Source organism: Lepidochelys kempii, chromosome 20, assembly GCF_965140285.1.
Source record: "Lepidochelys kempii isolate rLepKem1 chromosome 20, rLepKem1.hap1, whole genome shotgun sequence".
NCBI classification, from domain to species: domain Eukaryota; kingdom Metazoa; phylum Chordata; order Testudines; family Cheloniidae; genus Lepidochelys; species Lepidochelys kempii.
The window spans coordinates 8,143,474-8,155,890 of NC_136399.1; the positions used below are offsets into that span (position 1 = coordinate 8,143,474).

The following is a 12,417-nucleotide window of genomic DNA, read 5'->3' on the forward strand; positions in this document are numbered from 1 at the left end:
ACTCAATACAGGCGCTCGCAGCAATGCAGGCAGAGCACTTCTGCACCTGCCCCCCCGCAGCCTTTGTCCCAAAACTCTTTCCCTTGTGCCCCCATGTCACCTCCAACCCACTTTGCCCCACATCCGGGTTCTTATTGCCATCAACTGCCTCCAACACCTGTAGCTTCACGACCCAGCCCTGCAAACTACAACCCTTACCCACTGCACTCAACCCCCATCACTATGCATTTTAGCCAGCCTGAAGTGCAGCACTCATTGCATGGCCCTCCAGACAGGAAGGCTGAGTATGATAACAGGACATATGCAAATATGTGATTGAACCCCACGACACCCCCTTGCCTTTTCTGTTTCCCAAGCAGTTGTGTTTCTTGTCAATAAATGAATTTTCTTTTCAATAAATGGATTTTTTTGGCTTTGAAAACATTCTTTATTATTGCATTAAGTAAAAGATACCTTAGTCCAGGAAAGCAACGGGCACTGCAAGTCAGTGTAGCAAACACAGATTCCTACTAATATTGGAACCACTGCTCTTCATTCCCATGCAGGGCACCAAACATTACTGGTGGCTTTCAGCCTCAAATTGGTCCCTCAAGGCATCCCTAATCATTGCAGCCCTGTGCTAAGCCCCTCTAATAGCCCTGCTCTCTGGCTATTCAAATTCAGCCTCCAGGTATTGAACCTCCAAGTTCCATGCCTGAGTGAATCTTTCACCCTTCTCTTCACAAATGTTATAGAGGGTACAGCACGTGGATATACCTGTGGGGATGTTGTCATGGGCCAGGTCCAGCTTCCCAAACAGACAGCGCCAGCAGCCCTTTAAATGGCCAAAAGTCACACTCCACAGTCATTCTGCACCAATTCATCCTGTTGTTGAACCACTCCTTGCTGCTGTCAAGGCTCCCTGTGTAGGGTTTCATGAGCCATGGCATTAAAGGGTAAGTGGGGTCTCCAAGGATCATAATGGGCATTTCGACTTCCCCTACAGTGATCTTCTGGTCCGGGAAGAAAGTCCCAGCTTGCAGCTTCCTGAACAGGCCTGTGTTCCAAAAGATGCGTGTGTCATGCACCTTTCCAGGCCAGTCTGCATTAATGTCAATGAAATGCCCACTGTGATCCACAAGCGCCTGGAGAACCATAAAGAAATACCCCTTCCGATTAATGTTCTCAGAGGCTAGGTGGGCTGGTGCCAGAATTGGAATATGTGTCCCATCTATCACCCCTCCACATTTAGGGAAACCCATTTGTGCAAAGCCAGCCACAATGTCATGCATGTTACCTAAAGTCACGGTTCTTCTGAGCAGGATGCAATTAATGGCCCTGCAAACTTGCATAAACACAATTCCCACAGTCGAATTCCCCACACCAAACTGGTTAGTGACCGACTGGTAGCTGTCTGGTCTTGCCAGCTTCCAGACTGTATAGAATCATAGAATATCAGGGTTGGAAGGGACCTCAGGAGGTCATCGAGTCCAACCTCCTACTCAAAGCAGGACCAATCCCCAACTGCATAGCTACCCACTTCTCCACCGGCAGGGCAGCTCTCAATCTCGTGTCCTTGCGCCGCAGAGTGTGGGGCGAGCTCCTCATACAGTCCCATGAAAGTGGTGTTTCTCATCCAAAATTTCTGCACCCACTGCTTGTCATCCCAGACTTGCATGACGATGTGATCCCACCACTCAGTGCTTGTTTCCTGAGCCCAAAAGTGGCTTTCCACGGTGGTGAGCATGTCTGTGAATGCCACAAGCAAACTCATGTTGTATGCGTTATGTGAGTTGACATCATCATCGGACTCCTCACTGTCAGTTTGTAGCTTAAGGAGTAACTCAACTGCCAAACGTGACATGCTGGCGAGACCCATCAGCATATTCCTCAGCACTTTGGGCTCCATTCCTGCAGACCGAAAGGGAAGACAGAGCGCACAGTGCAAAAAACTTCTTAAGATGGCGCCAAATGTGGACGGAAGCGCAGGGATTACTGAGATGCGAAGCGATGCATCACGGGGCATTGGGACAGGACCCAGAATCCCCTGCACCCCTCCCCTGCCACCTTCCCACAAGCCACAGGACCAGAATGGGAAGAGGTGCTCTGTGGGATAGCTGCCCATTCTGCACCACTCCCAGTGCTGCTGCAAGTGCCACAAATGTGGCCCCGCCCATGCGCTGTCAGCTGACAGTGTGAACACAGGGCAGCGCTTTCCCTGCTGCGGTCTCCGAGGGCGGGTTTAACTCACAGTCCTCTACAGCTGCAAGTGTAGCCATACCCTCACTTTACTAAGCAGTGGATAGTCTTTGGAAACACCGATCCAAAATGATGACAAATTTACTGACTTGTGCCGTGTTTTCAGAGTGTTATCACAGGTGAGATGCAGCAATTCATTCTCTTGCTCAGGCATCAGATTTAGCTCCATTGTTGCCTCGGGGTTTTCGAAGGCAAAAGGATCTTTCACACAGCGGTTTTCATTCAAATATTCAAACTTGTTTATTGGGAAATAGCGACTAAAACTGTCAGACAGAGCAGTGAGATGTAACTGTATGATAGTTTTCATTTCATTCACTTTTTCCTCACTGGTGTTGTTCTCCTCAATGTGTTGTAACAGTGTTGGGAACATGTCGTAGCTGGGCTGATTACTGTTCTGATGTGCTGGCCACAGTGCCAATGGCTATCACTTGTATCTCTTCACAATGTCGAAACAAATCATTGCATCTTCTTTGTAACTTAAGTTTGGTTCATTTAAATCAAGAAAATGTCAGCAAGGGATGACAACTTTATTAACCAACTGTCATCGTCAAACAAAGTTGCCAAGTTAGACTCTTTCACCACCAAAAAAACATGAATCTCATTCCTGAGTACATACACCCTGGTAAGCACTCTGCCCCATGACAGCCACCTTACTTCAGTGTGAAACAGTAAATGGATGTGTTCTGCTCCCATGTCTGAGCATAGCACTTCTAAAAGCCTGCGATTAAGTGAGCTCCCTTTAATGAAGTTTACGATTTTGACTGCTTCCTTCAGTATTGCCATAAGATCAGGAGGAATACCCCTGGATGCCAAAGCTTCTCGGTGAATGAAACAATGATTCCAAACAATGTCATTGCCAGCTGCCTCAAAGATTTTTTTCACTACTCCACTGTTCTTTCTGGTCATATTTGCTGCACCATCACTTGTTATTCCTTTGCACTTTCCAACTACACAGTCATTTGGTGCATCAAATATCTGTGCCCCTGTTGCATTTGTTGGTAGGGTCAGACAAGATAGCAAATCCTCCTTAAAAGTCATCTTGCCATATGTACCTTGCATAAACTAACAGTGTTGCACAATCTGAAATATCAGTACTTTCATCAAGTTGTATAGCAAAATCCCCAACTGACTGTAACCACGCTACAAGTTGAGCTTCCAAATTCTCTGCAATATCATGTATTCGCCAAGACACTGTGTTATCACCGAGAGGAATACTTTTCCATTTTTCAGCAGACTTCTCATCAAAAATTGTCCACACCATATCTACAGATGCTGGAAGAATAATTTTTTCAGCAACTGTATGGGCTATTTTCGCTTTTGCCACATGATATGCGACCAAATACGATGCCAGTTGTGCTTTATTGTTCAAGGTGGTTGACCGGCTGAGAACCTGACCTGATAAGTTAAGTTCCCGTTGCTTCCTTTGAAAATAGTCCAATGGTTTATCCATGAGTCCTGTACGTTTTGTTTCTAAATGTCTGCTCAACTTTGACAGCTTTAAATTCGCAAGTACTTCAGTGCAAATAACACATCGGGGCTTTGGTTTCTTGATTTGCTTTAGCACAATTGATGAAGCCATATTACAAGAAATCAGCACTGCACACAATGCAGGGATTAATGCCCCGACCCTGTAGTTACAGTGACCCTCACACCGTGCTGTCAAAACAGTCAGGTTTACTAGTCACCTGGAACTCAGCACGGGAAGTCCTTAGGTCAGCACAGAGCAGTGACGGTTAAAGCACAGACCATTCTGGTTAGCCCAGATCCCAGCCAAGCTGGAGTGAACCCCATTGTTCATGCTCTATGTCTCGCTCTCAGTCTGTCCTCTTTTCCTCATATCTCTTCCCCCTGTGAGACTGAGCTGAGCAGGGTCCCGTTTACCAGTGCCCTGGGGAAGTGTGGCTTCACAAACGTTCTCCATAGGCACCACAGCATCTTTCCCAGCCCCCTGGTAGCTGTCCTGCCAGGCACGTCCAAGATTCCTACAGCAGTTTCTAATCAATCAAATGTACAGTTTCCAATACACAGGTCAGAGCAGTTTCACTTCCTCCCTTTGGTTTGGTCTGTTAGATGGCACCAGCAGGGCGCACATCAGGAGTTTTCATGCAGCCCTCTGCCCTTTTGCCACCCTGAAACCTTTGGTGTGAAACTGGAATGGGTCCTGCCACTACCTCCTCCCACCTCCTATGCCAGGGTGCATGGAGTGGAGTGCACCCACATTCCTCCACGTGTCAGCCAGCATGGCTGCAGCCGGGGGTATCCTGATGCCTAGGTTAGGTTATTGAGTGACCCCTTGAGCATTTGGGAGGCTCAGTGTAGGTTTGTCCCCTGCAAGGTTGGGCTTAATCCAGCCACATCTCTGGGGCTCTGATGTCCCAGAGGCTGGTGAGGCAGGGATGCAGGGTGCTTCCGTGCACTGACAGCACCCCTCTGGAGCTGTGTCCCAACCCCAGGGCTGTGCATATGCAAGGAGCCCATCTCCCCTCACACACACACTTCGGGGCTCTCTGGGTTAAAAGAACCTACCCCGGCCATGTCCACACTCTGACCAGAGGTCTCTGTTACCAGCAGTGGCTTTCTAGCTGCTTTACCTTTCTCTGGGGCTTCTTGCTTCCCTGAACAGGGGAAACACATTTAGCGGCCCCCTTTCCCTGCCTGTGTCTCCCCCATTCAGCTGGGGTCTCAGCTACCACAAGGCTCAGCCCAGCCTTTACTTTCCCAGTAAGGACATACTATGAGCTAGCTCCCAGGATCACAGCATCAAGTTTCAGGGAAGTTACTCCTGAGCCAAGGTGACTCACATCTCCACTGGGTGGGGACCCCTCCAGTGCCCCACTCAGATCCAGGTGTCTGGTTACAGACAGGAAGGTGTCCTGAACTTAGCAGCTTTCCCCCAGTGTTGCAAGCAAGGGGAAAAAACCCTCCTCGTCCCTGCTAGCAAAGCTATTTGCATTTTCATTCACAACTCTAAGCCTTTTCATGTACTCTAAGCCTTCTGGATTAGGTTCAACTCCTGGGCTGGTACAGACACAAGGACTGTATTTTGTCCTAGAGTGATACAGTCATTCCCCAAAGGGTGTCCAAGCTGATATCCTGGGAGAACCCCAATTACCAGTCCACCCCTCTCCCCCTGCTCCTTCCTGTGTCTGCACAGGAACCTGAGCCACAGGCAGGGCAAATGGCTTCACGTTTGGGACCTTCACGCAGGTTACAAAGCCTTTCAGCAGCTGATGGGGTTGCACCATACATGGTTTGACACGGATTCTCTCTGACCCAGAATCTCTCCACCCCATGAATGTCTTCCCATTAGCCAGGACCTTCTGCTCCCACTGGGGTTCAGATGTCTGAGCCCAGGAGAAGACAGCAGGACATGTGTACCTATGCCTGGAGTGGGAGTCCATCTCTCACCACCCCCCGGGCCCCCGAGGAGCTGTCTGTCTGATAGCTTTCCTCCAAACATACAGGCACACTCCTGGAACCCGAGCTCAGGCTACCTTCTTGGCTGCACAGATGGATGAGTTGCTAGCCCCTCTGCCCTGGGCAAGCCTGATTTCATCAGTCCTCAGGCATTTTGCCCACTTATGCCATGTTTTCCTGCAAACCTGATCCCCCTTGGAGGAGCTCTACCTGCATCCACCGCTCCCCCCACTTCGGGTTTACCTGAGTCCCACTTCTGAGGAGCCTCCATTGGTTTCCTTTCCCTGGACCCATGCTTAGGCCAGTCCCTTTGGGTCTCTTTTCACAGCTGGACCTGCTATTCCCAAACTCACCTGCCAAGCAGCCTGCACTGCACAGATCTTGAGGTTTCCTGGCCACTAACCACACTTTAAGCTTTTGAGGGCAGATCTCATAGAGTTGTTCCAACACAACCAGGTTGTACAAATCCTCCAGCGTGGTGATGCCCGCACCCATACACCATTTGTGGAGATATTCTCCCCTCAGGGTGGGGGCTTCCATTTAGGTCACACCCTGGGTCTTTTGCACACTTTAAAACCTTTTCCTATAAGCCCCAGGTGTCAATTCGAACTTAAGCAGCACAGCATTTTGAACTGTTCATAGTCCCCAGTATCAGCTCCATCCACCTGGCTGTATGTGTATCGCTTTGGGACAGAGTAAGGGGGTGAGATAGCAAAGCCCATCCACAGGGTGAGTCTGGTTCAAACCACAACCCTTTGCAAAGGCAGTGAGGTAGGTATCTATATTCCCCCCCTCCCCCCCACTTCTTAAGCTGGGGCAACAATTTGGTATTTAGGTTCCCTGCAGAATTGGCATCCCCACTTTCCCCACTTACCGCTTGGTGGGTCCCCTTGCCCCTCCATCTCTCCATCTCCAGTTCATGCTTTCTCTGCTTTTCCTCATGTTTTTGCTGTTCTTCATCATGTTTTCACTGCTTCTCACGGTCAGCTCGTTCCCTCTCATGGTCTGCTAGCCCCTTCACTTTCAGCTCCAACTCTCACCACTTCAAATCCATCGATGGGGACCTGATCATGAAGACACCATGCTCGATGAGGAACCAGATCTCAAGGACACCCTGCTGCTGCCTCTGTCACTGTTGGACCGTCTTGTAACCCCTCCTGGGCCTGGAATCTGCTTCTTGGACTGACCATCCTTCTCCAGCCATTCAACTCAGCTGCTCCTTGTTGAGCTTCCCAACACTTAACCCTCTCTCCTTGCACAGGTTTGTGATATCTGTCTTAGAGAGATGTTTGTATGTAATTTCCTTGATGTTTCTATTGACTGCCCTTTTTTTTTCTGCTGCAAGTCACTTATTGCAAAATACTTGTGGTGCATTCAGTATCCCACCACTGCCACCAACTGCCACAGATCCACAGGATTGGTGCTACACCCCCAGCTTTGGAACAGTCTTGTGGAGGAACCCCTCTGATGTGCCACACCCCCAAGGGGTCTCAGTCTTCCTTCAGGGCAGGCCATGCAGCCTCACCACCTTCTGAGGCTGAACTTCTGGGCTTCAGTCCTCCTGCTTCATCCCATGAGCTCTGCTCAGTGAGTCCAACTGAGACAGCCCCTGATAGAGACCAGTCCGTTCCGCAGGGATTAATGCACCTCACCCAGCATTTGCAGTGACAATCTCACACAACGTTGTCAAAACAGCTGGGTTTATTAGCCGACTGGAACACTGCATGGGAAGCCCTTAGGTCAGCACAGAGAACTGAAGGCTAAAACATAGGCTATTCTTGTGAGATCAGCATCCAGCCAAGCATGACTGAACCCCATTTTCAGGCTGTGTCTGTCTGTCTCTCAGTCTGACCTCCTTAGTCAGTTCCCAAGTGAGAGAGCCCCAGCGCTTCTTCCAGAGTTCACACTTACCCCACACCTCACACCTTCCAATCATTTGCTCTCAAGCTGGAGTCTTTGCTCAGCTTCCCTGATGAGAGGAAAGGAACTTCATGAGTCATTGGAGCTGGTATTGTCTGTCTGGCCCCTTTGTTGATGTGGGTCAGTTTCAGCCAGTTCCATAATGATTCTTCATTCCATCCAGTCAGGAAGGCCACTCACACCTATAGCTCTTTGTCGGCCCTGAGAGCAAATGTAGCCCTTCCCCACCCCACCAGGTAGCCATGCAAAATATAAGGGAAACTGAGGTACCAATAGGACTCATAAAAATATTACAGAAAATTCCCACTTTGTTACCAACCAGGGCCTTTGCTGGAGGTGGGGGAAAGGGATCTCTGATGCAGATTCGGAGCCTGCTGGGGGCCTGGAGACCAGAGACCCAGCTAGATGGCCAATGGGGGTGTGTGTGTGTGCATCTGCATTAGGAAAGAGATGTGGCCTTCACTTGCATTAGTCAACCCCCAGTGACGTACTCCGGTCGCATCCTAGAGTGGCCCAGGCAGCTGCAGCTTCCACAGTTCCTCCGGGCGAGGTGACACTCTGGGGAAGCCTGGGCTCGGCTCAGCTCATGACCTGGTGTGGAAACTGTATCTGGCTGTGCCACACTAGGATTTACCCTGCAGGCTCTGAACACCCCTATTCCCCAAAGGATGACGGACATCAGGTTAAAGCCCTCTATTCTCTGATGCCAGGCCCCAGAAACAGGTGCTGGCAAAAGGGGCTCTTGGTCATGGGGAAGACACACCGGCTTGCAGCTTGCTCAGAGAGTGGCAGAATGGCAGGATTCCACCTGAGACAGGTGAAGACAAAAAGCCTGAGATGGGGCAGCGACGCAGCTCGCCCTGAACCAGCAAACCCCCAGTACACAGACACGTACACACACCTACATGTGTGTGCTTGCCTATACACGCCTGCAGGTGCACACACACACCTACACACCCCTGCATGTGACCACACACCTACACACACCTGAATGTGTGCACATGTAACACCGACAGACCCCAATCATCGTCGGGTGGGACTGAACCTGGGACCGCTGGAGCTTAGTGCATGAGCCTCTACCGCATGAGCTAAAAGCCAACCGGCTCTTAGCTAAAACTGTAGAGCAAACTTATTAATCTCTCTCTTTAAGTGGTCTCAGTGCCATGTGATGGGACAGAACACCACAACCAGGAGGTGTGTGGGTTACACACACACCTACACACCTCTGCATGTGAACACACACCCGCATACATTCATGCTCATACGCACATGCTTGTACAGACAGTTGCCTGTGGGCATGCACGCACAGGGGCACACGCTGCTCTCACTTTAACTCGCTCCGCTGGAACAAACCAGCCAAGCAAAACCAGCTCTCTCCAGAGCCCCGTGTGCGTCTGATGCTTCCTGCCTGGCCCTGGGCCTTTCATGGCCACAGGGAGAAGTGCCAGCCCCACATCCAGGGCTGAGGTGATCGTCATTCCATAGGAGCATGGCCAAGAGGGTTCCTACTACAGAGAGCAGCTCGAGTGCCCAGGGGAATTCCTGCGGGCACGGAGTGGGGCTAGTGGGTGCAAGGGAGCTTCCTGGGCAGGTCAGGGAGGGCAGCAGGTCAGCACGTCAGGAATCCCTGGGGAAGTCCCGACTGGGGCAAGGAGCTGGCTGAGATGACATTAGCTGTGCAGTGAAAGGGCGACGTGCCGCTGCAGTGAAGTCATTGCAGATTTCTCATGCAATCCTGGCTAATCACAGGATATATAAGAGCCACCGGAGCCTCCTACTGCCCAGAAACGCCAGGGGCAGCTGAGCGGAGAGAGTCCGGCTGTGAGGAAAAGGGGCCCGCAGGAGCTCAGTACCAGGTAAGTGCTATTCATCAGAAGGGGTTGATGAAGGCTGGATCAAGTCTCCTTTCTTCTCCTGCCCAGCTCGGACTCTTTTCTGGGACCAAGCGGAGCTGGAGCAGTGATCCCTCCTGGAGGCTGGGCACCCAGGCCTGGGCAAAGTGCCACACACATGGCTTGGTACAATTCCTGGTACAATGCCAGAACCTTCCCATGCCCCTAACACCTCGTTCACCACTGGACAGAGTGCTCCCCTCCCCGCAGCACAGTTCGGTTGGAATGGGCGCCTGCTGCAGTCCTGAGCTTTCAGGTTTTCTCTGTCACGGTGACCTGGGGTGACCCACTCCCCCATGTTTACCTCAGCTCCCCCGTCTGGGCAATGCACAGTGACGCAGGAACTCAGACCAACGAGGAGGATCCTCTCCTCGGGGCCGTGTGGATTCCTTGGCTAATCTCCACATGGTGCCGTGGCCATGCCAGGAGCTATGTGGACACTAAGAATCATCACTGCCCAGGAGACCTGAGCTCCATTCCTGGCTCTGCCACCAACTCCTTGGGCAGCCTGGACTGAGTCATTTCCCCTGTCTGGGCTTGGCTGCCCCCCACCCCGATCTGTTACTGGTAGGTGCCGGTACTGACCCAGCCCGCCGAGCACCGTGGAGTGAAGAGGCCAATTTTATCAGTAAGTCAGACCCCCTGCTGCCTGGGTCACCTCTTCCCCCAGGTAATGCGAGTCGCCCTCCAGAGGCCTTGCTGGGCCTGCGGGGCAGCCACAGGAGCCATGGGGATGGGCAGAGCCCAGGAATCCCCAGGCTGGGGGGTTTTCCCCTAGCACCTGCTCCACGCTTAGGGTCCATCCACACAGCAGCTTCCACCCAAGTTAGTGCACTAACAGCAGCTGTGTGGCTGTGGCCACGGCCACACACCCACACACACCCCTCCCTCCCTCCCTGGCAAGTCATTGGTTTATCTTCCCCAGGCAGGGAGGATGAACCCGTCTGACCAGGCTGGGTTGATCTGGGGCTAAGGGTGCTGGGTGACAGAGATGGGCGTTGGCTCTGGGGTGGGACTGTCACTTCCCCCTCTGCCCATCCAACAGGATCACAGCAAACAAAACCAGCTCAGCCCGCAGGGGAAGAGTTCAGTCCAGGGCCTGGTGCATTCTGGGAGCAGGGACGGAACAGAGAAAAGGCAGATACAGGGCAGCTCTGAGCACTCTACGCACGACAGCCTGCCCTGACCTGAAACCTCTGCTATCCCATCCCTGAGCACCCCAATCATCCCGCTGCCAGTGCCCCCTCACTCCTGATCTGCAGCCCCTGCTATCCCAGCCCTACACCACCCCCAGCTCTGCCAGTGCCCCTCAATCCCGGCCCGCAGACTCTGAGATAGCGCGTTGCCCCCACAGCTCTGCTGGTGCCCCTCAATCCCACCCACAGCCCCTGCTATCCCAGCCCTACACCGCCCCCAGCTCTGCCAGTGCCCCTCAATCCCACCCACAGCCCCTGCTATCCCAGCCCTGCCCCCCCAGCTCTGCCAGTGCCCCTCAATCCCACCCACAGCCCCTGCTATCCCAGTCCTGCCCCCCCAGCTCTGCCGGTGCCCCTCATCTCACCCACAGCCCCTGCTATCCCAGCCCTACACTGCCCCCACAGCTCTGCCGGTGCCCCTCAATCCCGGCCCGCAGCCCCTGCTATCCCAGCCCTACACCGCCCCCAGCTCTGCCAGTGCCCCTCAATCCCACCCACAGCCCCTGCTATCCCAGCCCTGCCCCCCCAGCCTCTGCCAGTGCCCCTCAATCCCACCCACAGCCCCTGCTATCCCAGTCCTGCCCCCCCAGCTCTGCCGGTGCCCCTCATCTCACCCACAGCCCCTGCTATCCCAGCCCTACACTGCCCCCACAGCTCTGCCGGTGCCCCTCAATCCCGGCCCGCAGCCCCTGCTATCCCAGCCCTACACCGCCCCCAGCTCTGCCAGTGCCCCTCAATCCCACCCACAGCCCCTATCCCAGCCCTGCCCCCCCAGCTCTGCCAGTGCCCCTCAATCCCACCCACAGCCCCTGCTATCCCAGTCCTGCCCCCCAGCTCTGCCGGTGCCCCTCATCTCACCCACAGCCCCTGCTATCCCAGCCCTACACTGCCCCCACAGCTCTGCCGGTGCCCCTCAATCCCGGCCCGCAGCCCCTGCTATCCCAGCCCTGCCCCTCCAGCTCTGCCAGTGCCCCTCAATCCCACCCACAGCCCCTGCTATCCCAGCCCTGCCCCCACAGCTCTGCCGGTGCCCCTCAATCCCACCCACAGCCCCTGCTATCCCAGCCCTGCCCCCCAGCTCTGCCGGTGCCCCTCATCCCACCACAGCCCCTGCTATCCCAGCTCTACACTGCCCCCACAGCTCTGCCGGTGCCCCTCAATCCCGGCCCGCAGCCCCCTATTATCCCAGCCTGGGCTCACACAACAGCTCTGCCAGCTCCCCTCAATCCCAACCCACAGCCCCTGCTATCCCAGCCCTGCCCCCACAGCTCCTCCAGTACCCCTAAGTCCCGACCCGCAGCCCCTGCTAGCTCAATCCTGCCCTCCAGTACAGCTCTGCTGGTGCCCCTCAATCCCACCCACAGCCCCTGCTATCCCAGCCCTGGCCCCCAGCACAGCTCTGCCGGCACCCCTCACTCCCACCTGCAGCCCCCAGCTCTCTCATCTCTGTCCTATTTTGCCCCTTCCCACCTCTGCCCCTGCTGTGCTAAGGCTCCAAAGGCACAGTCTGGCTCTGCTCATTTCCTTCCAGGAGCTGCCATACCAACACACAGAGCCTGGCACGTGGTGAATGGGAAAGTGCCCACCCAGCCCACAGGAAACTCAGCATGTCCTTCCAGCACAGAGAAGAGCTGCAGGGGCAAGGATGGAGGGGAAAAAACCAAGGCAAGGTTCCTCCTGGTGCGGCCTGCTGCCCCCACCTGAGGCCCCCTGGGCAAATGTTACCTCTTGCCCTCCACTCTGAGATAGCGCGT

General features: G+C 53.7%; 1 protein-coding gene across 1 annotated transcript in view; it reads left to right on the forward strand.

The window, feature by feature from the left end:
- The first annotated feature begins 9,374 nt into the window (after positions 1-9,374).
- Positions 9,375-12,417, forward strand: part of PGLYRP2 (peptidoglycan recognition protein 2) — a 13,496-nt gene continuing 10,453 nt past the window's right edge. The window contains exon 1 of the mRNA XM_073318547.2: positions 9,375-9,431. The gene's annotated coding sequence lies outside the window, so the exon portion shown is untranslated. The remainder of the gene's footprint in view (positions 9,432-12,417) is intronic.